General features: G+C 38.1%; 1 pseudogene; it reads left to right on the forward strand.

Moving 5' to 3' along the window:
- Nucleotides 1-325: 325 nt before the first annotated feature.
- LOC148592950 (ATPase family AAA domain-containing protein 2-like) lies at nt 326-11,405 on the forward strand (annotated as a pseudogene).
- Nucleotides 11,406-27,840: the final 16,435 nt, after the last annotated feature.

Below are 27,840 nucleotides of genomic sequence, written 5' to 3' on the forward strand. Positions count from 1 at the left end.
GCGGCGGGAGGGCGCAGGCGGCTGCAGGAGGGCGGCCCGGAGCGCGGGAAGGGGCCGGCAGCAGCCCCAGGGCAACCCCTCGCCCCCCGCCTCCAGCTGTGGGACCCCTGGGACAGGGCCGCCCGCAAGGGAAACCTGTGACACAGTCCAGGGAAATGTGTAGAGTTACCCCCTGGGGTGCTTTGAAAACAAAGCAGTGTTTAGAAATCATCTTTACTTTGTACTTAATTATGTCAGTCATTTGCATAGCGCAAAATGGTTAATGTTATTTTTTTTTTTTTTAAAGGGGATTGACACGGATCCAGTGAACATGAGTGCAACTGTGGCTGGCATCAGCGCAATGCAGATAGATAGTGCGGTAAGCGATTTAAGTTGTTGTGTTAGAGGGATTTTTCCAGGGTTTCTGATGGAACCTTTTGTAGGCTGCAACTTTCTTTAATGTGTGAAATTATTCTGTTGAATTGATCTTTAGGTGCGATTTGATGGGGTGGGTGGTCTTTCCGGCCACATTGCAGCCCTAAAAGAGATGGTGCTTTTTCCAATGCTTTACCCAAAAGTCTTTGAGAAACTCCAAATTCAGCCGCCAAGGTAACACAGCTTTACAAAATGCTAATTCCGCTGTTTTGGGGAGGATATTACACTGAGGCATCAATATATTTGTTTGTGCTTCAAACATTTGGGCATTTTTTTTTAGTAGTGAAAATATTTTATTTAAAATGTATAAAGTCTTGAGCATGTGCAGGTTCAAAATGTAAGCAAAGGCCTTGGCATGATCAAAGACCTGGTGTATGGTGCTTGAAAAAGGGAGTATATTAGACAACTCGAATTGAAGAACAAACTAGTATTATAAAACTTGGAGCCGCAGAAGTTGGCTCTTGTTTGTCTCCCTTCTGCCGTGGTCCCTTGTGGTGCCTGGGGGCCGTTTTGGACGTGTCCTGCTGGACACTGCACTCTCTCCAGAGCAGAGTGGGGGTCTGAGTTTGTTAATGCCCTTGGTTAACTTTGCTTATTGGCATGTGACATCCCTTAGAAACACAAAACTTCCTCCTGCTCTGACTGTTCTCACAATTTGGCTGTTACTGCAGTTCTGGATATAAAGTGTGTTGGTTCGGAGGAGGGGGTTGATCATCTTAGGGATGGGGCTTCAAATGGGCGTTTTTGATAATTTTGTCCTATGTGAATCTCTCTTTATTACAGAGGCTGCTTATTCTACGGCCCCCCAGGGACTGGAAAGACCCTGGTTGCCTGGGCCCTTACCAACGAGTGCAGCCAAGGTGGCAGGAAAATATCCTTTTTCATGCGAAAAGGTGCTGACTGCCTCAGTAAGTGGGCAGGGGAGTCGGAGCGCCAACTTCGTTTGCTCTTTGAGCAGGTAAGGTTGCAGTGTGCTCTGGCAGAGCTGGGACTGTAATTTTTTGTGATGAAGATTTTTTGGAGGAAGACTTGCCCTTTTTTTTACATTTATTTATTTATTCTGTCCATTTCTAAGACTGAAATGGGAACACTGGTGTTCTCTTTCCCAGTGCCTCTGTACTTTGGATTGAAGAGTTGAAATCTTGGAGATGTGTTGGGGAAGATTTTAAAAAACAAACGAACAAAACCCCCAAAATCCTCAAACCACAATATTTTTCCCCACCAAAACCACAGAGGAGGTTGCACAAGATAATGGCTCAGGTTCAGAGGGAAACCTATGCAGGGGGAGAACACGTCACTCCATCAGCTCAGTTGTTAAGAGATCTCTGTTGCTCTAAAAATCTGCTCCAGTGATGTTGCAACCACAGCGCATTTCACGTGTTTCCTCTTAGGGTAGCACCGTTTTACTCACGTCATATTCCTGCATCCCTGTTCTATTCCAGGCCCACAAATTTCGTCCTTCCATCATTTTCTACACATAATGTGCTTTATCTTTGTGGAAAGAAGACCAAAACCTGTTTATATATGAAATATTATCCTGCAAACCTGTAGCTCAATTATACTAAACTTCATGTGACTTTAAGCCATAGTTTAAAAGCATTCACTAAGCTTGATATCAGCATAACGTTTAAGTGACCTTCTCTATTTTTGAGAGCCTTAAAATGAGCCCTCTCGCTCATCAGCATCTTAATGAGCAAAAGCTTGTCCTTTCTCAGGTATCATTAGAGAAAATAATGCATAATTTAACAAAATTTACTAACCCAGTGAAGCAAAATAATGTGCTTTTTTTTTTTTTTTTTTTTTTTTTTTCCTCCTGCTAGCTCAGTTGTATCAACACTGCTGGCCCTTATGGATGGGTTGGGCAGCAGAGGAGAAGTCGTCATCATTGGAGCCACCAACAGGCTGGATTGGATAGATCCTGTGCGACGCAGAGCCGGGCGCTTTGAGTGAGAATTCCTTTTTAAACTGCCAGATAAAGAGGTAGGAACTTGTATTCAATCCTGGTGCTCATCCAGCAAATCCTTCTTGCTGACAAAGCCGTGTCACAACACGGTGTCGTGGAGCAGGTAAGCGAGAATGCAGCCCCGTGCAGCTCACACACAGGAGCAATATCCTGAGAGACCGTCCTGGTGTGGAGGGTGGACACGGTACGAAAGAAGAGGAACAAACCCTAGGGAACTCCATTGTCCCAAATAAAAATGAGCTGGTTTAAAAGTAGCTTTTCACTAAAATCACTGTTTCTAAGCAATGAAAGAATGGGAATATAACAACCCAAAGTATTAAAAAAAGGAAAATTCCACGTGAAGCTGATTTTTTTTTTTTTTTTTTTTTTTTTTTTCTGGCTTTTGCTAGTTAGCCAGAATATCTCGACTATTGTTAGGTTTTTGTTTGTTTGTTTTAATTAGCACTTCTGGGGAAAAGGATAAAGCGGAGTATGACTGGAAGCAAGTAAAAATGCACCAAGCATTTATTTATTTAACGAAACAGTGTATTTTCCATAAGCATTTGCCTCCTGTTTCCATCCAGTTTCTGGATCGGTGATACTAGCTTGAATCACAGTTGCTCTTTGTAGCAATTGCAGCAATTGGAACCAGTGCTAGGACTATTTTGCTTGAATGAACTGACAGAAGAGCAAACTAGTGAGTCTGTCGTCATGATATCTTGCTACATTTGAGATAAGTTTTCTTTGAGGAAAACCTTTTCTTTGCAGTTTTCTAATGTTTCTTTCCCCAAATCAATAGGTCTCCTACTTGTCAAAACTTAACTTTTATAGAAGCTTTACTTGCCTTTTGGCCTTAGGTCTGCAGAAAGAGTTTAATGGAACAAACAGAAATATTAAGCTTTGAAAAGCTTACACTTTAACAGATTAAGGCAAGTGATTATTTTAAACTTGTAGGAATTTTAATGTGAGGGGTTCTGCCTCTGCCTTTTGACTCAAGGCAAACTATAATGCAAGCACTTTGTTTCTAGGCTAGAAAAGAGATTTTCAAGCTTCACACACGAAACTGGACCCCTAAACCATGTGACACGTTCCTTGATGAGCTGGCTGAAAAAGCTGCTGGTGAGTTCAAAAATGAAGCGAGTTCCTGCATGTGACTGAGTCTGCAGGAGTTTCAGCTCGTGGCGCACGGCAGGGGGGAACCAGGCTCTTGCACCTCGCTGCACAACTAGCCAGGGAGCCAGCTGCGTGTCCTCCAAGCCATCAGAGTGAGACACTTCCATCCACTTACTGCTTTACTTTCTGTCTCTTCAAACAGCAAGTGGCTTTTGGGGCAACTTCCTCGGGAGAAAAGTTTTGCTTAGAAGGTTCAGGAGAAAAGTCTGGCTGGTTCGTAAGCGTGCAGGGTGGCTAACAAAACCTCTGTAGTGCAGCAACACTTTTCACATTTCCTATTAGACTGTTTTAACCTGCATGCAAAGTCTTCGCGTGTTGCACTTTGGCACCTTGACCTTCCTGTGTTGCCACAGCCTGACATAATGCTCTGTTTGATGTTCTGTTTTATTAGGATACTGTGGTGCTGATATCAAGTCCGCATGTGCTGAAGCTGCCCTCCGTGCTTTGCGACGCCGCTACCCTCAGATACACAGAAGCCCTGAGAAACTGCAGCTAGATGTCTCTTCAATTAAAATAACAGCAAAAGATTTTTTCATGGCTATGGAAAGAATTGTACCAGTTTCACAGAGGTCTGCGGCTTTGCCCGGACAAGCATTATCACCCATTTTTAAACCACTGCTTAATAAGACTTATCAGAGAACTTTACAAGTCCTGCAGAGAGTATTTCCCCACGCAGAACTTGTCCTAAAGAAGGACCAGCAGCAAGGCAGGACCATAACATGTACAGCTGGTTAAAACTACTTGTTGTTTTAGCTATCATCATTTCACCTCATAGGAATTGAAGTATTTGTGGATCACACTGTGCGATGTGTGAGATCACATGCATCACATTTCCTGGCAACATCCTGCTAGCTTTTCTACCTGGAGAGTTGCTAGGTTCATTTTTATTGGTAGAACAGGCAGAAAGCCACAACAAATGCAAGCAGAGATGCTAGGTGATCCATAATTGCTTCCCCTCTCTGTTCTCCGCTTCTACCTTCTCCTCCCTGAGTGATCCTGGAGGATCTTTATACAGAAGATGTGTTGATCTACACACCCTGGCTTAGGAGTCTTGAGACAAAGGGCCGTTGGTGGCCATCACATTCACTTAATTCCCATACTTTTACTGTGGGACACAGATTCCAGACACACATGGCCTCGTGGGTTGTGTGGGTGTCTAGCAAGTACAGGAGTTGTTGCTGATAATCACATTTCTTTGTTCTTGGGGCAAAAAAAGGGACTTTTTGCCAATAAAGAAATAAAACTTTTGCAAAACATAAGACTTAGGTGAGCTTTGTAGAGCCTTGTGCAATCTCTTTAGACCTGTGGTAGGATCAAGTCTTCAAAAATCGCATTTAGTGTGAGCCCATCCAAGGGGGAAAGAGAAGATAAGTGGGTTTGGGGGCTGCTTTGGAAGCTGTATTAGAGTGAGACATGCAGACTATCCAGGCAAGTTAACAAACCCTTCTTGTCTTCCAGATGATATGAACGCTACTTTACAAAGCGATTTCATCTGGAGTGATGAGGAGTCACTTTCAGCCTTTGAAGATGAGGAGACTTCTTGAAAAGACTTGTCGAAAGAAGAAAAACTTCCTTGACTTCGAGAGGTAAATGCCTGTCCCCTTTTAGGTTCAGAATCTTCAGCTTGCTGTGTCTTTGGAAAGAGATTATGCTGCTTGTGTCTTCTCTCAAGAGAAACTTGAAGCAGAACAAATTAACATTGATGTCTTTATTTATCACAATGTGTTTTAAACTTGCTATTTTCTCATTTTGTTCCAGAAATGCTTCTCACCAGGCAACGTGTCACAGGCCAAGGCTCTTGCTCTCTGGAGAGCCAGACCGTGGGCAAAGCTCCCACTTGGCGCCCGCAGTCATACACGCCCTGGAAAAGTTTCCAGTTTATACCCTGGACCTGCCAGTTCTGTTTGCTAGTGCCTCATCACCAGAGGAAATAGGTGCACAGGTATTTTTTTTTTCCTTCTTTCTTTAATCTCATGAGATTCACTGTCTGTCTGTAAACTGCTCAAGTGAGGGAAGTGAAATTGTTAATGGAGGTGGTCTGCTTTTACTGTACTTTGCTACTATATTATAACATTTTGACCTTTGATGAGAGACGGACACGTAAGCACAGATGTTCTATCGAGTCGTGCGGCTCTTTAGAAGTTAACTTACATGTAAGCAGTCTTGCAATCAGGCAGCAATCTGGATCTCTGTCTGTGTAGCTCTCTCAATTTTTGAGTCAAATCAGAAATTTTACTCTACTATTAATAAGTTTTGCATGGTGAGGTTTTTTTTTGTTTGTTTGTTTGTTTATTGGTACGTTGCCTTTATGCACTTCTATTTTATTAGGCCAGTTTGATGCGTAGTTATTTATGAGCAGCCTGTGCTCCCTGGTTCATTGCTCTCACCACAGCTTTCATTTTACTAGTTTATCCGAGAAGCTCAGAGGACAGCACCAAGTATAATTTATATTCCACGGATCAATGTGTGATGGGAAACGGCTGGCGTTACATTGGAAACTACCTTTACAACGTTCCTAGAGAACATTCCAGCATTTGCTCCGGATTTGGTGCTTGCAGCAGCAAGCGTATCGTACATGGATCTCCAAGATGAGGTATTTCTGTCAACACTTTTCCCAATTCTTCTATTCAGTTTCATTTTATGAATCCTTTAAGTATACGAATACTGTCCTCCCTCAAGCAAATGGATCCTTTTATTACTAGGGCACCCTTCTGAATCCTGTAGATTTGCTTAGACACAAAGCAGCGCTGAGAATGTTTGTCTCGGTTGTTTTGTGAGTCAAGGGACTCGCTTCCACTTCAGCAGGAAACCTCAAAGGTGGGGGATGTCATCACTCTGTCAGTGCATCTGTGCTCGTCCATTCCCTGAGCTTAAATTCTAGAGCTTTTCCTCAAAGAAGATATTTTATTTGCCATCCTGACCTAAAGAAATCTAACCTTTGATCACCAGGAAGATAACATTTATTTTAATATTATTTTTCAGATTATTATTAAGCTTAATTTAAAAAAATCCTCTTTTTGGCATAGTGATCTTGTACCTGAAATGTCTTTAATTCTCGTGCCATAGATACAGGAGTTGTTTATTGAAGATTATGGAGAAGTTTTCGATATCCCGTTGCCTGCTAAGGAAGAGAGAAGCAACTTTTTTGAGGACTTAATTTTAAGTCAAGCTGCTAAACCTCCTGCATCTAGAAAGAAAGCAGGTGAGCCTATTCTATAGATAAAAATTTGCTAACTGTATGTTAACAGCCTTGCAGTATTTGTTTTGGTAGTGGGTTTCCTATCAGTAACTCTGTGTGTGCTCCTATTTGAGTGCTGCCGATGCAATAAACTTTTCTGGTTCCCTTAAGCTCGGCAGGCCCTGGAAGTGCTGCCGGTGGCGCCGCCGCCTGAACCTCGGGAACCACCACAGGGAGAAACGCAAGGGGCAGAGGAGCAGGAGGAGGAGTCCCTTGGTGCACTTAGCATTTTCTTAAGAGATGTTACTCTCAGGCTTGCTACTGACGGACGTTTCAAGGCCTTCACAAACCCTGTTGATGCAGATGAGGTAAACTGCTCTGGGTCTGTAATACTGTACTGTCTGGGTGTAGTTTGAACTGCCCAGTGTTGGTGTGCTCTAGCGAAAGGCTTATCTTTAGCACTGCACTAAAAGGATTTCTTTTTGAGGAGCAAAAAGTGTTTTGTATTTTATTTTGCTGACTCCCTGAGGCTCTTCAATGTCCTTTTTTTGAGTAGTCACTGAAAGCCCTGGTTTCTTCCTAGAAAGTCAGACCAGCTACCACCAGAGTTTACCTGGGGAAAGACTTTGATATGTAGGTATGCTACAACTCTGAAATAAACAGTCAGATTTCTTTGGGGCTGTTGGAATAAAGCCTAAAGCTCTCGCCATGTGTTTGTTGGCTGTCAGTGGTTCCTCTGGGAACAGGAGAAGAGCAGATGTTTGAAAAAAAATTCAAGATTCCGCCTGCCATTTTGTCTCTGGCTCCCCAGTGCAGGATCAGCCATAAATGACATGTGGTTTCATCTTCCCCCAAAACTTCCAAGTCCCTCTTTTACTCATTTAATTTACTGACTGAGCTCCCATCTTAACAGACTTATACTTCAGAGTTAGTTGCAATTTTAATACAGCTGTGTATCAGCAAGGGCCCTGTTCCTCTGGGCATCCCTCGTCTTTCCCTTCCAGGCTCTTGACATGTGAATAGTCTAAACAAACAGAGGTCTCCTCACCTAAACTACCCTTGAGGCTCCTCTCATGCTCCCAGTAAAGACATAATTAGCTCTGCTCCAGATATCTCCTCCTAAGGGAGATGCCTAGAGCAGCTGCTTCCAAAGGGCAATTCCGGCAGCGGATTTCCTGCTGCCCAGAGCAGAGCCTGGCTCGGGTGGCTCAATCCAGTGTATTTACTGCGATGTTCTGAAGCTGAAGGAAGCAAATCCTGCTCTGCATGTCTGTTCCCTTCGCTGTCCCACACACACTCCCCAGCTTCCTGCTGCTTTTCTTCTCCCTTCCAGTGTGTCTCTTCAAAGCCCTTTGAAAGAGCCCTTCCTTTTTCAAGCAGCTAAGTGGTTAATTCCACTATCTGCTCATAATGTCACAAATATTCCGGGTTTTTAAGAAGTCATTTATTTGAATTTATTAAAATAAAGTGGGTAGATACTGTGTAAGTCTAATACAACCTCTGAACCCATCTATTTAATTTGTAGGAGCCTGATTATATCACAGTTATTAAACAGCCAATGGAGCTTTCAGCAATTCTCTCTAAAATTGACTTGCACCAATATATAATTGCAGGAGATTTTCTGAAAGATCTTGATCTAATCTGTAGCAGTGCCTTAGAATACAAGCCAGATAGAGAAGCTGGAGGTGAGGATAGCTCATTTAGACAACCTTTAAAATGCATAGATTGAGAAGAGTTGTCTCTTTACAATGGCCTTGGGATTAGCTCACTTGAAACATCCACAGAGAGCATTTCTTGCCACTTTAAAAACTGGTGTAGTGTTAAATTATTTAGAGATGAAATTATGTGCAATAGGTGCTAATGAAGATGTAGTGCCTCTGCCTTGATTATTAACTTTTATGTTCTTCTGCCAAAAGTATTCACTGAAATAGCTTGCAAAACCTCTTTGGGAAAAGAGTTCATCTTTTCCATGTGATCCAAATCAAGGATTTCACTTAGCTAGTGGCAAACACTTAGTTCTGACTGTCAAATTTCAGATCGTCTCATTAGAGACAAAGCTTGTGCTCTGAGAGATGTATGTTGCCCATGCCATAGTGAAGGAAGAAATGGATAAAGACTTGGAACAACTTTGTGAAGAAATGAAAGAGTCTCGTGAGAAAAGAGGTATGTATTCCAACCCTCGGGATTTGAAGACTTGCCTCAGTATTTGTAAGTAGAAACGTGAGACCAACTTTTTTGCTGTCTGTTCTTCATTGCAAGGCTGCAGCTCTTCACAGGATGTGCCATCTCACTACGAGGTGATGCCACAGCAGGCCTCTGTTTCTGGATGTAATAAACAAGATAACAAGTGTAACGAAAGAATAGAGATGCCAGTGATGCCTGGAGCCTGCCCTACACCACTGCCTAATGGCAAGTTGCTTTTTCTTTTTAGATTTTTTTTTTCTTTTTTTCTCCCCACCAACAGGCTTTCTGGGTGATATTGCTAATGCCATTGGTATCCTTCTTGTGACAAGGTTTCTGCCGGTGGAAACTTTGCCAAGGATTTCACCCGTCTGTTTTGTGCAATATTCTGTAAATAGAAAGAAGGGTGGGGTTTTTTGTTTTCCTTTGTGGAAGGGATAAGGACAAAGACTGTTTTAAACAGGTTATCTGAATCATAAAACTTTACTGAGAATTTTCTTTATCCTTCAGTTACTTTCTTGAAATGGTCTCTTTTTAACTCTTCCCAACAGTCACTCAGGTTTTGAAGAAGAGTTTTTCTCCAAAGGCTTTTTTGCTATTCATCTCTATTAGTTCATGTAATGAGACAGTAAGCAACTTTACCCAATAGGCAGACAATAGGACTGCAAAGCAAGGCTAAAGTAGGAATTTTCTGGGCTTAAAAGTTTCAAATCTAGTTTAAAGTCTTGAATAAATTTAAAAATCTAACAGCAAATGGACCACATGAACTTGCAACCTTTTCTTTAGACCTACATGTGCAGTGAGATTTGTCAGTACTTTCAATTCTTTGGTTGTTTTGCTTGACATACGAGGAAGATAAGAAGAGCAGATTTTAAAGGAGGAGCTGCTTTGCTTATATTTTGGGTTGTTTTTTTCTAATATCTTATTGCAGTTCCGTCCAAAAGAAAACGCAAAAGGAACAATTGCACTTCCAGTGGTGAAACAAAGAGGAGAAAGATTTTGCAGTGGAGTAAAGTGAATAGAAGTGGAGAAGACCAAGAGGAAGTAGACAGTGAGGGAGAAGAGTTCCTGGAAAACGGTGTTTCCAGCATGCACCAGACTGAAGGTGAGTTTCTAGGAGGTTCTTGTGTGGAAGAAAGCCACAATAGTCTTCCATGGCGACAGACAAATATCTATGAAAATAAACATGAGACAGAAAACAAGAGATTTTTCCTCTGCGACTAAATCTGGCTCTGAAAAGAAAAGAGCCCAGTTTTCACCCAATTCAGGGCTAAGAAATTGAAATGAGACTTTGGATTCCCAAAATACAGCAAGTTTCCACGAGGATGATTCAGAAGGTGAGCGAAAGGTCCACCAGACCAGTTAGCTCAATTTTGTTGTTGAGGGGTTTACATTAGCCTCCTTTAATTTCATTCTATTATTTTTTTATAAATCACTGCACTGTGTTGCTTCCATTAAGATTCTGTTCCTCTCATTATGCCACCAAAGTCATTTTTCTTAAGCTGCTGCTCTTCTGATTCTGAAATCAGTTTTGTAATTCTATCTCCTCGCAAACCAACAATCATTTGCTTTCTTTTATGGCACGTGCATCTTTCTGATAAGGAGCAGCTTGGGATAAGGAGCTGTAACTCGGCCTGTGTAGACTTAGTCACGATGTGGCAGAGATGACTCACATCCTAATGCTCGCTTCAAATGGGAGATGGGTTTTCTTAAGATTCAACTTCCTTAAGTAGGCACTGCTGTAATGGCAACTTTTGACTATTGCTTTTTTCTCCTCTCAACCCTGGGCTTTTCACTCCCACTGCTTTTTGATCTTGGTTCCTATTTTTTATGGAGGAGAAAGTAGAAGGCAAGTATTTCTCAGTGAACAAATAACAGGGAACTGTAGGGAAAGATTGGATGCCACTTGTGGGATAGCTGATGGATAGCCTGTTCCGGAAAAAGAGAAATCATGACTTAAGAAAATGTTTTCATCCCAGAAACTTACATGCGTCATGAGAGTCTGGCCGGACGTCATGAGAGTCCGGTGGGAATTCCTGAGGAGCCGGATGCCCCCGTTGTGGTGGATTACAGCAAGCTTGTGGTATGTCTGTTTTCAGTTTTCTTTAGAACAAGGTAGGGAACTTTCTCCCCTCACTGCTGTGAGGGAAGCGGAGCTTGATGGGCAGTTGTGGGCAGTATTTCCGCTTGCCTGGTTGCTGTGTGTGGGTCCACTCCGACAGCCTCACTCCACGCACAGCTCCTGGACAGTGTTGGCAGTCAGTTGTGCTGTGATGGGACTGTTTAGCTCCTGAAGCCTTCAAGAGCTTTTGCAGAAGGTCTCGTGCTATTTTCAACTCGTGTTGTCTCCATTTTGTTTTCAGCATCTGCTGGATTCTCTCAGTAAGAGGACAAGGACCTTCAACATCTTTTACCTAGAAAAAAATATACGCTCTCCTCTGCCAGTGCATTTACAAGCACCGGAACGATTATGACAAAACTAAACTCAATATGGTAAATTTTATGTATGTTTTCTAATGGTTATATATAGTATTGTGTCATGGTTACACAGTCTGCATGCCCTCTGGATATCATGCTTATTTCATATTCATTGCTTTAGTGCTTAGCTGTCATGTTATAAGACTTACTTATTTCCATCTGGAAGACATTTCATAGGATCATAGAATCATAGAATGCTTAGGGTTGGAAGGGACCTCTAGAGATCATCTAGTCCAACCCCCCTGCATACGCAGGGACACCTAGAGCATGTGGCACAGGACTGCATCCAAGCGGGTTTTGAAGATCTCCAGAGAAGGAGACTCCAGAACCTCTCTGGGCAGCCTGTTCCAGTGCTCTGTCACCCTCACTGTTAAGAAATTTTTCCTTAAGTTCCTATGGAATTTTTGATGTTTCAGTTTCCGGCCATTTCCTCTAGTCCTATCAGTGGCCACCACTGAAAAGAGACCATGACCGTCCTCTGCACTCCCTCCCTTGAGGTATTTATATACACTGATTAGATCCCCTCTCAGCCTTCTCTTCTCCAGGCTGAACAAGCCCAGCTCCCTCAGCCTCTCCTCATAGGGCAGATGTTCCAGGCCCCTGATCATCCTTGTAGCCCTGCGCTGGACTCTCTCCAGCAGCTCCACATCCCTCTTGTACTGTGGAGCCCAGAACTGGACACAATACTCCAGATGCAGCCTCACCAGGGCTGAGTAGAGGGGCAGGATCACCTCCCTCGACCTGCTGGAGACGCTCTTCTTAATGCAGCCCAGGATCCCATTGGCCTTCTTGGCCACGAGGGCACACTGCTGCCTCATGGTCAACTTATCATCCACCATGACACCCAGGTCTTTCTCTGCAGAGCTGCTCTCCACAAGGTCGGTCCCCAGCCTGTACTGGTGTCTGGGGTTATTCCTCCCCAGGTGCAGGACCTTGCACTTGGCCTTGTTGAATTGCATGAGGTTTTTCACCGCCCAGTTGTCCAGTCTGTTCAGGTCCCTCTGGATGGCAGCGCAGCCCTCTGGGGTATCGGCTACTCCTCCCAGTTTCGTGTCATCAGCAAACTTGCTGAGGGAGCACTCTGGGCCTTCATCCAGGTCATTGATGAATAAATTGAACAGGACTGGACCAAGGACTGACCCCTGGGGGACCCCGCTAGCTACAGGCCTCCAACCAGACTCTGCACCGCTGATCACCACTCTCTGGGCCCTGCCATCCAGCCAGTTCCTAATCCACCTCAGTGTCCACTCATCTATCCCACACTTCCGGAGCTTGCCCAGGAGGATGTTGTGAGGGACGGCGTCAAAAGCCTTGGTGAAGTCGAGATAGACGGCATCCACTGCTCTCCCCTCGTCTATCCAGCCGGTCATTTCATCATAGAAGGCTATGAGGTTAGAATATCTCCATTTTTTTCTTTTCCTGTTTCTGAATCGACAATCACAGTAAGAGTATCTCAGGATGGTAAGGTATTTCTTTCTCTTGTAAGAGATCATTCCCTCCTTAAGTAAGATCATTCCCTCCATTAAGTAAGCTGAAAGTCTTCTGGTTCCACAAAGTTAAGATTTTGTGCTTTCCAGTTAGAACACTGCTAATATTATTGTTTTGGATACCCATATCCAATATTGTTCTATTCTGAATAGAAACTATCAGATGGACCGATCTATGAGCTCTGCTCATAGAACTGTCATCTCAACAGCAAGTTTTGATAGATCGAACTGGTTGTTTTAGAGAGCAGAAGGTATGGGGGAACAACAGTCAGGATTTATTATCTCCTGAAGTCAGTGAATAAGGTGAATGCAAAACTCCTATTCACCAAACCTCACAAATCTACAATCAGAGGATGTCTTGGAAACCAACAGGAGATAAGTACAGATATTTGGAAAGAAGTAGTAAATTTCTGCAGTTAATTGCAACAGATGGGTCTGGAAGCAGATATTATCACTAGGTTCAAAAGATATGAGAAAAATGAATGCACACCAGGTTTCAAAAACAAATGGAGAAAACAAGTCATGCTCTCTAACCAATCAATGACTGTGGCCATGAGGGTGTACGAAGGAATGGACCCAGAACATGACCAGACTGGCATACACTCTCTACAAATCACCATTTTGCAACTGTTGGGAAGAAAATATTAGGATTAATGGACCATTGAGCTGACTCCTGGACAGCTTTGGTATCCCAGCTCTCTGGGAAGACAGGCACCTATTGTGTCATTGAACAAAAAACACCTAAGATTTGTCTCTTTATCCTGGGAAGATCCAAGCCAGCCACAGCTAATATAAATCTCACATAGAATATTTGAAGGTTCTGCCTAAGCTTTTTTATAATGTCAAAACAATGTGAGGAAGTGAGCTGTCCCTCTCTTCCTGTTAAAATCAAGTAGAATGTGAGATATTTCAATAATGCAGCAATCACAGAGCAAGTAGAAAATACCTAAGTAGAAAAAAAAAATGAGGAGATTGATTCTCTATTCTGATTTTTACAACATTCAGGTAGGAACAGATTGATTCAAAAATCTCTACTCACTTTATAGTCTTTCAAGGAGTGTTTTTAGACACACTTGTGTCTTTCATTCTTCTATACTGCAGGCAAAGTATCCAATTTAGTCTGGAAAGCCTGATTGTAACAGACATCACTTTTAGTGTTGCAATTCCTGAGTTGAATGCCTAAAGTATAAGACCATGTGCTTAGAATATATAAACTACATTATGTGGTAGCTCATGTGTTTTAGGTGTTTTCAAAGTAATATAGCCTCTTTTTAATATCCATGTTTCATTAGGGAAATAGAGATTCACATAATTTTACAGTATTTGTAGAAATTGTCTTCTGATAATGCCAAGGTATCTTCTGATAATGACAATGTGATTCATGTGTTTGAATGTCCAAAATATGTATGACTGACATCAGTGAATATAATTATTTAAATAGATATAAAATTTAAGATTTTTAATGTTATTTATTGTAAGTCTTAGCATCCCAATTTAACCATATAAAATTTAAATGGAAATTCTGCATGATGTCAAGGATACTGTTGTAGAATTGCTATTCTTTGTGCATTCCAACTGATCAGAGATCTGGACAATTATTTTTATTACCAGAGGACTGGCAAATTTTACAGAACAACTTAATAAAGTGTTCTTTATTATTTGGGTAATTGTTAACCACACTATAACATTAACTCTGTATGAAAAGATATGCCAAAGCAATTATAACATATTTGGTTGTCAGAAAAAGTATACTCTAGCATATTCTGCAGATTTGTGGTTTTTAAAAGGAAACTCTTAAAACTGGTTAAAATTTTGAGGTTCTAACTTGTACTATGAAATAAAAAATTATCTTCAAAGAAAAAAGATGAGAGGCAGAAATGGTTACTACCAGAAAATATTTTTATGACAAATATTTGATATCTCCCATAATACTAAATTAAATTGTAAGTCGTATACAGTACAGATTAGCAATTACAATTAATTTCTACAAAGGCAGCACAATTGTAAAATTGATGTTAAGATATTTTTATAAAATGTAGGTACTCATAGCATATTCAATTTTGCATAACATTGCAATAAGACTTATCTTTCAATGAAATGACATAGGCTAATAAATTAAATGAAAATAGTAATTGAGAAATTGACTGAGGAAATTAACTTAGGTTATTGTTATAAATGAGTCGATGTTAAATTTTACAATATCATTATGTAAAATATCTGATGGAAAGAAAATGTGAACTTGAATAAATAGAATTAAGCAACAGCACTCAGTTAAGGATATGTTTTATCATCTGCGATACAAATATCCTGAGAAAAAGTATGCTTTTCAGTAATATTATATTTTTCAGTGTGGCCTCTTACAACTAGATCTTTTGTTAATTAAAAACACATTTAGTTGTTTAGTAGTAGTAGTAGTAGTACTTTATTTTGCATTTTTTACATAGCTAAAATTAATCAAGGAAATATCAGTTCCCTCAGAACTTCTAAACATGAAGTTGAATGAACAGGTGCTATGTAATCTTAATCTGTGAAAACTCTACATTAGCAATGAGCTTCATGAGCTAATTTGTGAGTTGTTGTTCTCTCTGGTAATTATCTCAATATCTGCATACCTTTAGACATCTTTGAATTCATACTCCCTACCACTTATGCTAATAGATCGTGTCTGATTTTCCTTTGATTTAGTGAGCCATACAATAATAAAACTTACATTTAATTTCTCTTCAAAATCAAGCTACTTTTATTTTTCTTTTAACAACATTGTCTTTATTGCTTTTTTATCATGTCATAACATTTCCATGATTACTGCTCAATGCTGACTGTTTTCTTTTACTCCACTTGATTATATCAGCAGGTACAACATTCCTTCACAAATTCATTCCTTTTAATATTATATATATTTCTTTGCAATTTTACAGGTTTATATATCCATGGGTAAATCTGCAGGAAAATAACTAGCCAGAGGAAGTAGGTAGATCTACTATATACATACATCTACTACATACATATGATTAGCAAGGGCTCATTATTTCTATCTTCCGTGCAGGTAGCCCTACAAACAGAGAAAGAAAAGAAAATATACATGTAAACATGAAAATAATGTTGAAAATCCATCTCTCTATGCATATGACTATGTATGACATTTTTACCAAGGTTGTCTAGGATCTTTTGTACAAAACAATCTGCATGATTATGGTTCACCCAAATAGTCCTGTCTTCCTGATATGCCAATCTGTTAGAGTGGAGGAATCATTTGATGGAAAATACTGGCTTCCCTAAGCACTAACACAATTAAAATCTCCCCGCCCCACCTCTTTTTTCTTTTCTTTTCTTTTCTTTTTTTTTTTTTTTTTTTTTTTGGAATAAGCAATTTCTGGTAATAGCAATGCAAAATAACTTTTGAGCTTAAAACGAAGCTTAAAATGAGATCACTCTTCACTCAGGAAATAGGAGTTGTTTTTTTAAAAAAGTAACTGTTTCAAAGCTTAGCTAGATAGACGGAATTTGGGTCTGGGTTGTGGCACTTGTTAGATTTGCTCACCAGAATAAACTTGCCTGGCTGATGGCTGAAGGGGGAATCTGTTTGAAATGCCACCTATGAATATATGCCTACCTGAAAGCTAGTTGTCTAAGTCCCAGCTCTGTACTGGTGGTCAATCTAGTACAACTTATTTGCAATGGGATATCTGAAATATGCTTTTGGATGTCAAATATACAAAACAACACAGGTTAAACTTGGGTGATGGATTTATAGGTACCTAATTAGCATAGATAAGCACCATTTATAGGTGGCATCTCAAATAATTTGCACCTCTAAAAGTGTGTACAGCTGAAACTTTCTTTATATATCATAGTCACTTATCCATCTATAATAAGTGGAGGGAGAAAAATACCTTCAAGACAGTGATTCAGTACCTTAATCAAGGTATATTTCCTGGAATGAGAGAAAAAAAAAATCTTCCAGAGATAGCTATTTCTAGCCTTTCATAGTAGGGCTAATAAGCTACATAGCTAGCTTAAATGCCAAAAATGATGTGAAGTGATCCTACCTTTGGTGATACTGTGTTCTTTTGTTTTCTAATGTCATTTACTAGTAATTATTGCAATAATTCAAATTAAAATACATTTTTTCAAGGCCACACAGTGATTTGTCTCTGTAAGATGACTGAACCTATACCTTGAATTATGCTGTTTGTTCCATTGCTGGCCTATTAATTAGTGACATTCTTGGAAAAGACAAGTAACAGGTACCCTTTAGGAAACACTCATCAGGCACCTATGGAGAAAAATGTCTTGAGCATTTAATATTTAACATAGCTTTTTCTCTCTAATTAATTTACAAGGGAGATTGAGAAGATTATGGCTGATGTTTCTCTGTACATCCAGTTTACAGTTTCCTTTGACTTTGTTCAGTTATGTCAATTAATCAAATGATAGATGCTCCAGTCCCTTAATCATCTTTGTGGCCCTACACTGGACCCTCTCTAGAAGTTCCAAGTCCCTCTTGTACTGAGAAGCCCAGAACTGCACATGGCCTCACCAGAGCTGAGTAGAGGGGCAGCCTGAGTAGAGGGGCAGTAGAGGGGCAGCTGAGTAGAGGGCAGACCCAAGGAAGGGTCACCTTCCTTGACATGGAGGCAACACTCCTCCTGATGCAGGCCAAGATCCCACTGGACTTCTTGTCCACAAAGGGACGTTGATGGCTCATGGTTAATTTGTTGTCAACCAGGACTCCAAAATCCCTCTCCACAGAGTTACTTTCCAGCAGGTCTAATTAATTAGGTCCCTAACCTAAATTGAGCCTGAGGTTATTTATGACCAGATGCAGGACCCTGCACTTGTCCTTGGTGAACCTCATGAGATTCCTCTCTGCTCAAATCCAATCTGTTTGGGTCCCTCTGAATGGCCGCATAGCCCTCTGGAGTTATGGCCACCAAATATCTAAGAACAACTATATTCTGCTCCTAAATTTAAGTATGTGGAACTGAATCTCATTTAGGATGTCAGAAATAATTTGTGTGTGTATAAAGTTCCACATATTTACATTTTATTAATAAGATTGTTGTGATGAACTTTCTACACATATGGAAACCAGCATATGTCACACATTAAATTTGATTCACTTGGACAAATCACAGTGGTTTCAGGAACATGCTGAATTTGTGCATAAATCAACATCGGAAAAGTTGGTTAGTGCAATGACTTAATGAAATAGCCTACTTGCAAAATCTCAAAGAAAATCTCCAAGTTGTTCTTTAGCACACTAAGTCAAATTTTGGAGCAGAAAAATCGGTATCAAGGGAAAGTCAGATATCCGTCAACCACAATTTTATACAGATATCTTTTTGCAGTGTTCTCTAACTTCTTAGTATTGCATTTGTAATCTCTAATTCACATGTTTTCTGTTTATTGATTTTGATGGATTTTTCTATTAAAGGATAAAAAAACAGAATACATAATTTTATCTTGTGTAATTTAAATGACAGAATTTATTTAGATCTGCAAAATTCATAACCACACATTAAAATTCTGGCCTTTAAAATAGCAACATGAGCAGCAACACAGTAATATAATAATGGACAAGAGCAATGAGAAGGAATATAGTAATATGTGACTGAACATGAATGTTGGCATTAATAAGTTAAAATGTGAATTTATAGCACAGCATGGGCATAGGTAAAATTAATCTCTCACACTTTATACATATGAAAGGTTATCTAGAGGATGAATCATCTCAGTCTGAGACAGGCTAGACAAATCATGCTTTGGAGGTGCCTTTCTTCTGAAAGAAACTTAGGGTTAATAACTCAGAATTAGACATCTAGCTTTTGACTGTAGTCAGCTTCTATTTAGCACAGCTTCTAGTTAGCACTTTTTTTTTTTCTGCTTCTCATTTCCAAGGCAACCTTGCTGTTTCCAATTTTTAGACAGGTTTTGGGACAGAGCTGTACCTAATGGGGCCTGCCTCAATTTTTCTGCTATCCATAACTTCTCCAGCCTTTTCATTTCCTAAAATAAACTTTTATCCTGGAACTATGACTGAAAATTTCAGCTAAAATTTTCCACCATGATTTATGCTTTAAGCAGATATCACATCCTGAAAATTTTAGCCTGTTTGGTTTGAATAAATGCTTTGAAGTGATAAACAGCTGACAATGAGGTGCTATAACAGCAAGTGATGGATAACCCTAAGTTAAATTAATATCACTAGCTTTTCCAGTAGTGCATACACAGAACTACATTTTTATGTTTTTTTTTCCCTTTCATTTAATGTGCATTAATGTAAAACTCCTTACTTATCAATAGGAAAACAAAGCATATAGTTAAGAATTTTATTTTCAAGCATTTTACTTAAAAATAAACAGTGCTTTTTCTAAGTTGCTTTTTTTTTCATTAGAATGCATAATTATTGTCCCTGATTCAAACTTAACTTTTTTTTTTTTTTTGGTGGCAAAAACTGTCATTCAATGCTAAAAATTGATAACCAAACAATCATTGTCGTCACAACTGTGCTGTATTTATCCTCACAAGCTTTTCACAATTCTACTCTCAAAGGTAATCGTATTTATTTTTGTGACATTTCTTATAGCTACGTTCCATATTATTAAACTTTGGCTTAGCTTAGATGAAAATCGCTTAAAAACAGATTGCCGTGCAAATTGCTTCATAGGAACAGCTACAAATAGGGCCAAATTTCTTTGTTGTTACCACAAAGTAAAGAAATCTTAAGAGATAGATACTCCTTTCCTGAGGAGTGAGATCAATTTCACTTCCTGACAGTTTCTAAATTGTGTTTGCCAATTGTGAGTGAAATTATGGAGACAGATGATCACTGGTCTCAACCTTTCATTATTCCAAGGCGACTTAGTGAAGAAACAGTTCACAGCTTTTAAGCTTTCTTGCTTTGCTTCAGTTTACAAGATCTCAAGTTTCATTTATCAAGGAGCAGAATGGAGATAAGTGTTTCTGAAACCTTTTGGGATACATGAAGTCAACACACTGAAGATCTTGCATTTCTTCTGTATCCTCCCTTTTTCTTTATTGATTTTGGTTATATGATAACTGTGAATAATTATATGATAATTGTCCAGAAGAGAAGTCCATCTTTTTTCTAGAGCTGTCGAAACTTATCAGTTTGCTGTTTTTGTTAAAATGTTTTGTATGAATTAAGTATAGTATTAGTTATAATGGTCAGGATCTAAATTTCGGTATTTGCATTTGTGCTTCTTTTTGTGTAAATCCAATTTAAATGTAAAAAGTTACCAGCAATTAAAATTTTGTCTGATTCGGTGTTACATCTTTAGCATAGTATTTTGTATAGAAAATATTTTTGAAAGACAAAGTCTTTTAGAATCCTAAGTTCTAAATTCTTTTATTTTAGGCTGGAAAGATAACTAAGGAATGTCTTTTGCTCTTTTATTAATTAAGAGTTTCATCACAATCACTATCTTGATGCTTGCTTTCTCTTGCAAAGCACTTTTTAGTACACCTGTGAGAGTATTCAAATACCACAGACAACACAGTCCAGCTGCCATCATTCCAAGAACAGAGGAGAAATGTTTCATCAAGAGAAATGTGGGAAGAAAAAAAAAAGAAAAAAAAAGAAGAAATTCTTAGATAACTAGAAATTTTCAGCTGTGCAGGTCTGTGTAAGCAGTGCACACATAAGCAGTACTTTACATGTGAAAAACTTAATGACTCTTCCAGATTCTAATATATTAAGCCACTCTTCTACTTATGAAATGAAGTTTTGCCTTATTTTATAATTGAATAGAGAGAATTAAAGAAATTGCATAAACTATTTAGGAAGTACATGATTCTGAAATCAAATCACTTTTCAAATTCCCAATATTCATCAGAAAGACATCAGAACAGGTCTACTATAGGTACTACTGTAAAGCATTAAATTTATGTCACAATAAATAAGCTGAATGTACACACTAAAGTATTCAAATAATGATCTTTCCTTAATATTTACTATAAGAAGTAGATAAGCTGACTTCACACCTGGGAATACTGATTATTCATTTTATTGCCACAGCAAAAGTGCATATACTGTGATTAGAATATACACAAAAACATATATATATACATGATCGATTTGTTTGCAAACTACCTTCATTTTCATTCAAACTCAGATGTTCAATTTCTTAAATTAAACCCATCAACTTTTGTGATTTTTATTGATTTAAGCCCAGGTGTCACTAAAGAATAAATGTCACTAAAAGGGAAACGAACAACTCTAGAAGTGGGCAAAACAGACAATTGTTCAACAAGACCATCAGATGGGGACTAATGGCCAAACCTACTTTGTCTGTGACAGAGCTTTGGAAAGCTGGGAGCATTGTTGCAGTTAGGAGCAACGGGGAAGGTTCTGGGATGGGATATTACTGAGAAGGCAGGAGATGGAGAGAGAAACAGTAGGAGCAGAAAACTTAACGTTTCTGAGATCTATGCCATTTTTTACCGCTATTTTCTGATTCCTCAATTTCTGAACCCTATATAAAGCCCAGCTCTAGCCTTTCTTCCCTGGGATGTCAATATATGGGGTATTTTTCTCTTATGTGTCTGAGATGCCTTGTGTTTGGCTCTTTGGTAGAACTTGTCTCCTGCAAAGATGGAATTGTCTTATGGACAATGGCCTCAAAAATACACTAGGATGGTAGAAATACACAGGTACAGATGATGAAAAATATAAAGACTACTACTTCCTGGAAATGTGTTTTGAGGAATTGAAGCATAGCTTCCTGGGAAAGTCAGTGATCAAAACAGAGCAATAAGGAGACCTAAGGAGCTACTGGTGATTTGTGCTGCTCAGAAGACACATTTCAAAAATTCTAAATTAGTAGTAACTTTTTGCTCATCTGAGCATAAATAATTACAATGAGTGGCAACATAACAGATATGAGTGAAACAGATATGAATTGAAAAGTTAATAGGATATTATTTACATGTTGGTCTTTAATAGGAACAAAAAAAGACCTCAGGTTGTTTCTCTCATTATTTACTAAGAGAGAGTTCCAACTCTCCAATTCAACTTTAACAACTGTTTGGGATTTTGTATGGTCATGTTATTAATGACTGTTAAATCTCAGATAGATGCACTGGTATTATTGTATGGTTGTAATGATATTTTCTTAAATAAAAAAAATAAAAACATTTTGGCTTCTACATTATGTTATAAATAAATATCTCTCACACAGGTAAATTGAGGAGCATTTCCCAGGTCCTGGGAGGATGTTTATATGTGTTTGCTGTTTTTCTTCCAAACACTAAAATTTGATTAGAATAAAAATGCAGAAATAAGGTGCTAATTTTAATTTATACCACTTATTTGTTAAACTGCTTTGCAAAACTGATGGACAAGGAAGTGATGGTGGATGACATTTCCACTACAGTTAAGAGCTTTTGTGCTGCCAGAGCAATTTAACAGGTCTTTCATGCAAAAGGGAATTGTGCCACTGAATATATTCCACATAAAGAATTACTATTTTTGCATACTGGAGGGCAAGAATATATTTATGACTAGGATAGGTGGAATGATGATACTTCACAACAAGAAAAACATGGTGCTTGAAAAGATGTTCGCATTATGTTTAATAAACTTTGCATTAATGTTTGATTAATTCATTTCAAATCCTCAAATGAAGAAACTACTCAAGTGAACTTTATTTAAAAATACTTTATTCATGAACAATCTGAAAGTGCAGCTGTGCAGCAATAAAATCATTCCTGAGGAGTTTTATTATTAGTTATAATTAATCTGAAATATGCATCTAAAATACAGATTTGAAAAACCAAAATCTCATACAATGAAGTTTGTTTCTAGGGTGCACGTGTGTATGTACACAGTCTTCATGGGTACTTTAGAAAGAACAGCTGTGTCTGATCTATTACCTCTGCGTATGCAGGATTGAGCTGCAGTAAGAAAATGAAAATTAGCCTAAAATTATCATGAAAAGACTGATGCCTAAGACAAGATTTGAGTTATAAGATTATTTTTCATTGTCATTAAATGGACAAATGAAAATACCTAAACAACAAGGATGAGAGATGAGAAAAAATGTGGCACCCCCACTGATAGCATGTCTTTCAGATTCTCTATCTTGAGATACAGACTGAATTTGGGAAGATGTTAGCCAAGCCCAGTTCAATAAATTTGAAAGACTTTTTACAGCAGAAAAGGCTTTTGAAAAGTTTTGAAAAGCCCAAAGAAATTGAACAAATGGGTTTCTTAATAGACAATTTTCAGTGCAATTCAAAATGAAATGTGAAAATGCCAAAGCTTTCAAGCATTATAGACAACAAGAACTTGAAAACAGAATTTTCATGTTTATGATTTTTTTTTTCTTAAAACATAGCCTCTGTTTCTGGAGTGTTAGTGTTTTTTTAAATCATGACCTTGTTCCTCCAGAGTGCATTTAGTATTCAGTTATAGCAAATGATATTCTGTCTACACAGAAAACAGCAGGAAATGCTAATTCTAATGAGAAGTGTGCATTCAATGTCTTAAATGTTGTCAGGCAAACCAGACCTGAACTCTACAGTGAACCATGTTGATTTTTATTCCCACGCTGATGCTATAGGCAGTGCACGGTGAGGTGTTATACAATATATATGAGTGTGTGTGTTGCTTCTCATTTCTTTAAAGAATATATAAATTTACACTATCTTCCTGTTTCTATGAGGAAGTTTTCCCTCAACTTTCATTTTAGACTTGTCCAAACTTTTATCCTCAGATCTCTACAAATCCTTTTTCTGGCTATATGCATCTTGAATTTTGTATGGAAAGAACTAGAAATTTTGGTGGATAGACCTTATGCATAAAAGAGAAGTGAAGGGCAGTCTGAGATTGTGAATTAAATGTGTTTTATGGCTGGCCCTGAGAATAAGATCAGAAATAGTTTGTATTTTTGGTGAGGATTTTTCAGTCAGAGTAATTGAGTTGTGCATACTCCAGATGGTAATGGAAGCCAGTTTTTGTATCATTTCTTCACGAAGTAACATTTAGGTACCTAAAGTTACCATATGGCCATTGACGGTTCAAATGTCAGATGTTATGACAATCCCACTAGAATAGTTTCGGAAAGTTTATGGTCATACCTGGGAAAACCAGAAATCAGAGTAGCTAAATTGGAGCAAAATTAAACTTAGTAATTGAAAACTATCATGAGCCTAGAATTATGTTTCTTAGGGTCGGTCTTAGGCAAGCATAGATTTTAATGCTTAAAGATCTCGATGGCCAAAATGCCATTTTCTGGGTTGAAAATTCTGACATAATGTTTCTGTTCTAATAAAGGAGAGAGACGAAAGGTCATTATTCTCATCTATTTTCCTCATCTGTATCCAGGCCCCTACCTCCCAATTTTCTCACACCTCTCCAGGGTTATTATGGATGCCAGTACCTTTTGACATATCTTCCATCTCACTTTAAATTACTCCTCCTTGTTTCCTCATTTCACTAGTCAGGCTTTTAGCTATTTCAATATCCAGAGAGAGGTCTTTACTTCTCAGGTGAAATTTCACTCCCCGCCCCCATCCTAAATACACCGATCCATCCTTTGTAGGAAGGAAACAAAATAAGTACTCAAGCTCCTAAAAACTTAGGAATATTTAGAAGTAAAAATTGGGAGTATGTTAGGACTCTTAATAAGATTTAGGAATATAAATTCTTAACTGTTTACAAGCCATTACTTTCAATTTACAGTATTAATTCAAATTAATACTTTCTACAAAATGACTGCAAATTCCATTCCTAGAAAAAATGAGTGTCAGATGAGAGTGTTTATTCTACACACAAACTTGCCCTTTGAGGATGTTTACAATTGTATATATAGATGTGCATATACCTAAACATTTATCATATCTATGTGCTTCATGGATTCTGTTGTATATATTCACATTTTAAAGAAATATTTATCAAAAATAAAGCTTTGCTGTTGTACTTTTTGTACCACAGTTATTGAATTGTGATGGGATGTGATCTGAATGCCCTGAAGCATCACTCAGTGCTGAACCTGAATATAAAACAGATGTAGTGTAGCTCCCAAGATAGGAGAGGTCCCAGCAGGGCTTCTCCTGCCCTCTCTCAGACAGGTCTTTCCCTGCAGCCTCATCCGGGCTCACCGCCAAAGCAGCATTGGACTTGGTCACTGTAGATGAAACCCCAGGGTGAGAGGAGAGGCTGCAGAGCCCCTCAGTGCACTCAGCATCTGACTTACAGCAGCAGCTTTCAGCTCTTCTATTTGTTTATTTTACAGTGCTAAAATAATATTAGACATATGGATAAATTTCTTTTTTGGTCTTTTCTGACACAGTGAAATACAAGCTGATGATGAGACACTTCCATATGGGATAAATTTCTAAAAAGAATATTTTACTACTAGTTCTACTTAGTTTAAATTTTTGTTCATGCCACACTACACAAGAATAATTTCAGTTATATTGTTACAAAAATGATAACACAAATCATACTTTTTATATTTGTATATTAAATGCTATAATCTTATATATGTTTTATATTTATGTCCATACTTACATGCATAGTATCATCACATTTGTGCATAATAACAATATCATATTGTTTCATGCTTCGAATTAAAAAATATATATTTTAATTTATCTGTTTTTATTTTCTTTGTTGTCTTTTAATTTATTTTTTGTTTCTTATTTAATATATGTATATTTTAATTACCAGTACAATGGCTGACTTTTTTCATGATTAATGTAAGAGAGTGCTCCGGTGAACAGAGTATTAGATTCAGTCCATCATGCATGGACATGATCGATACTCAGACCTTGCCCTGACACACAGTCACTATTTTGACACCCTATGCCTCTGGAGACTCAAAGGGGGAGACACACTGCGAGGTGTACTTATCTCAAAGTTTAGATAAACCCATTGAAGGTAATCTTTACAGTTTGTCTCTGGTTTGTCTGTTGAAACTAAAAGTCATTCAAAGCCTTAGACTAAGTTCAGGACATAAAATATACAATGATGTCTTGGAATTTCAGAAGAGCGAGTGTTAGGGAAGCACTGATTAGTTAGACTGACAGCTGAAATTGTTCTAAGGTTTAAATATGGAGAAAAAAAAAGAACCATTTAATGTCAAATGAAAAACAATCAAACAAAAAAAATCTATACTAAGGTGTAGAAAGTACTAAGCCTTAGGTGAAAGAACAGCCTCCAGCTTCAAGTTATCATCATTAGATTTAACAGAAGTAACATACACTTTAACAGGCAAAGAATGAACATAAAAAAAAAGGTAAGAAAAAAGGTAAGAAAAGACAAATCAAGGAAAGGAAAATGATTTATTAGCAGAAGAACTGTATTTTGAAGATTAAAAGGGTCATGAAATAGCCAAAAATCGGGCAAACCTTGATGTTACAAGGAAAATACAGATAAATAAGGATTCTTCTTAAAGAATCTAAAAGCTAAATAAGTAGAGAAGAAGGTGAATAAGCAGAGAAGTGGGCTACTGTACAAAATGAAGTAGATATATACTACAGATAATGTTGGTGTATATTACTGAAATAGTGGATATTTCATATTTTAAATCTAATCACAATGTATTTAAGTGCACAGATAGCTTTTCTCAAGCAAGTATGACTTAAGTAACAAAAAATGACATATTCATGGTGAACAAAAAAGGAAAAACAGTGAATCTGAGGTCTTCATCCAGAATACTGAAAGAAGAGGCATATTAAATTTCAAGTCTATTAGTAGGATTTTAAGTGAATTGTCAATTCAGGGTGAGCACAGTATTTATATTTAGAAAAAAAGTAGTTGGTCAAACAGCTCAGTAGTTTGAGTGACTAATCTAAAAAATATTCACAGATTTTGAAGAGAAGCCTGGTCAAGCACAGAGTTGTAGTAACACTATACGGATTTTTATTGAAAGAGTTGTTATCAGAGTTGTTGCAAACCTGTCAAATGTTTAACTATACAAGTTTGATGCATGAAGTAAAAGTGCCTTGGTAGAATTTGTATCATATGGGCATAATTAAATGTCTGAGAAGACTTTGCGCATTTCTGATCTACATTAAAAAAAAAAAAAAAAAGTGGAACAAATACAGTGAATAGCTATCAGTAAAGCTAGAGAAGTGGAGAGTGTATTATTTTGAAAGGTGATTAATCCTTGCAAGACAAAAATTGGGAGGGAATAGGGAATATGATTCTGCTTTACAAACATATCTGGGGGAATGTGAATATATTAGGAAGAGATGAGAAAAATGTAAGCGAAGAACTAATATTTATACAAGATCAATTGAAATGTATTGGTCACAGACAAATTTAGAAGATTTTCCTGCCCTGCTCACCTCAGGTAGTCTTTATGCACATTTCGTAGTCTGCTACAGCTACTTTCCCCAGTAGTTCTTTTTCTTTTCATCCTCTAAGATTGCTGTATTCCCACAACTGTCCTCCTTCTAATATTCTGCCTTCATGTAATTTTGTGCAATTTCTACTAGGAGGAAGTTATGGTAATCTTTAGGAATTGTTTTACTGGAATTATTTTTAGTCAGTATTTTTTAAAGTGTGCTAAGTAAGTGCATGAAATATGCAAAGCTAAATCAAAATAAAGCTAAATTTGTGTCCCTAGCCTCTACTTTAGCTATATGTTTGGATAAAAAAATGGGGTATTAACATCTTTACTATTTTTCTAATTTCATTTCTGTTCTACTGTACTTTCGTGACGTGCTATGGAGTAAAGGTTACCATCCTATTTGAACTACCTCTCTTCTTAAAATAGATTAATTCCTTATTGATAGGGAATCTCTAAGGCAAATGTTGCAAGCTCTGCAAAGATTACAGAATATAAAGCAATATAGGTTGGAAGGAACCTGTGGAGTTCATGCAATCCAAGGCCTTGTGCAAAGCAGAGTTACTATCCAAGCTCAAGTAGGCTGCTCAAAGACATGTCTGGTCAATTCTCATAGAGTTTTGTTGTTGTTGTTGCCATTATATAGAATCATAGAATGCTTAAGGT

This window comes from Tinamus guttatus, unplaced genomic scaffold (genome assembly GCF_059628265.1).
Source record: "Tinamus guttatus ecotype Peru unplaced genomic scaffold, ASM5962826v1 Tinamus_guttatus_pri_ptg000474l, whole genome shotgun sequence".
Classification (NCBI taxonomy): Eukaryota; Metazoa; Chordata; class Aves; order Tinamiformes; family Tinamidae; genus Tinamus; species Tinamus guttatus.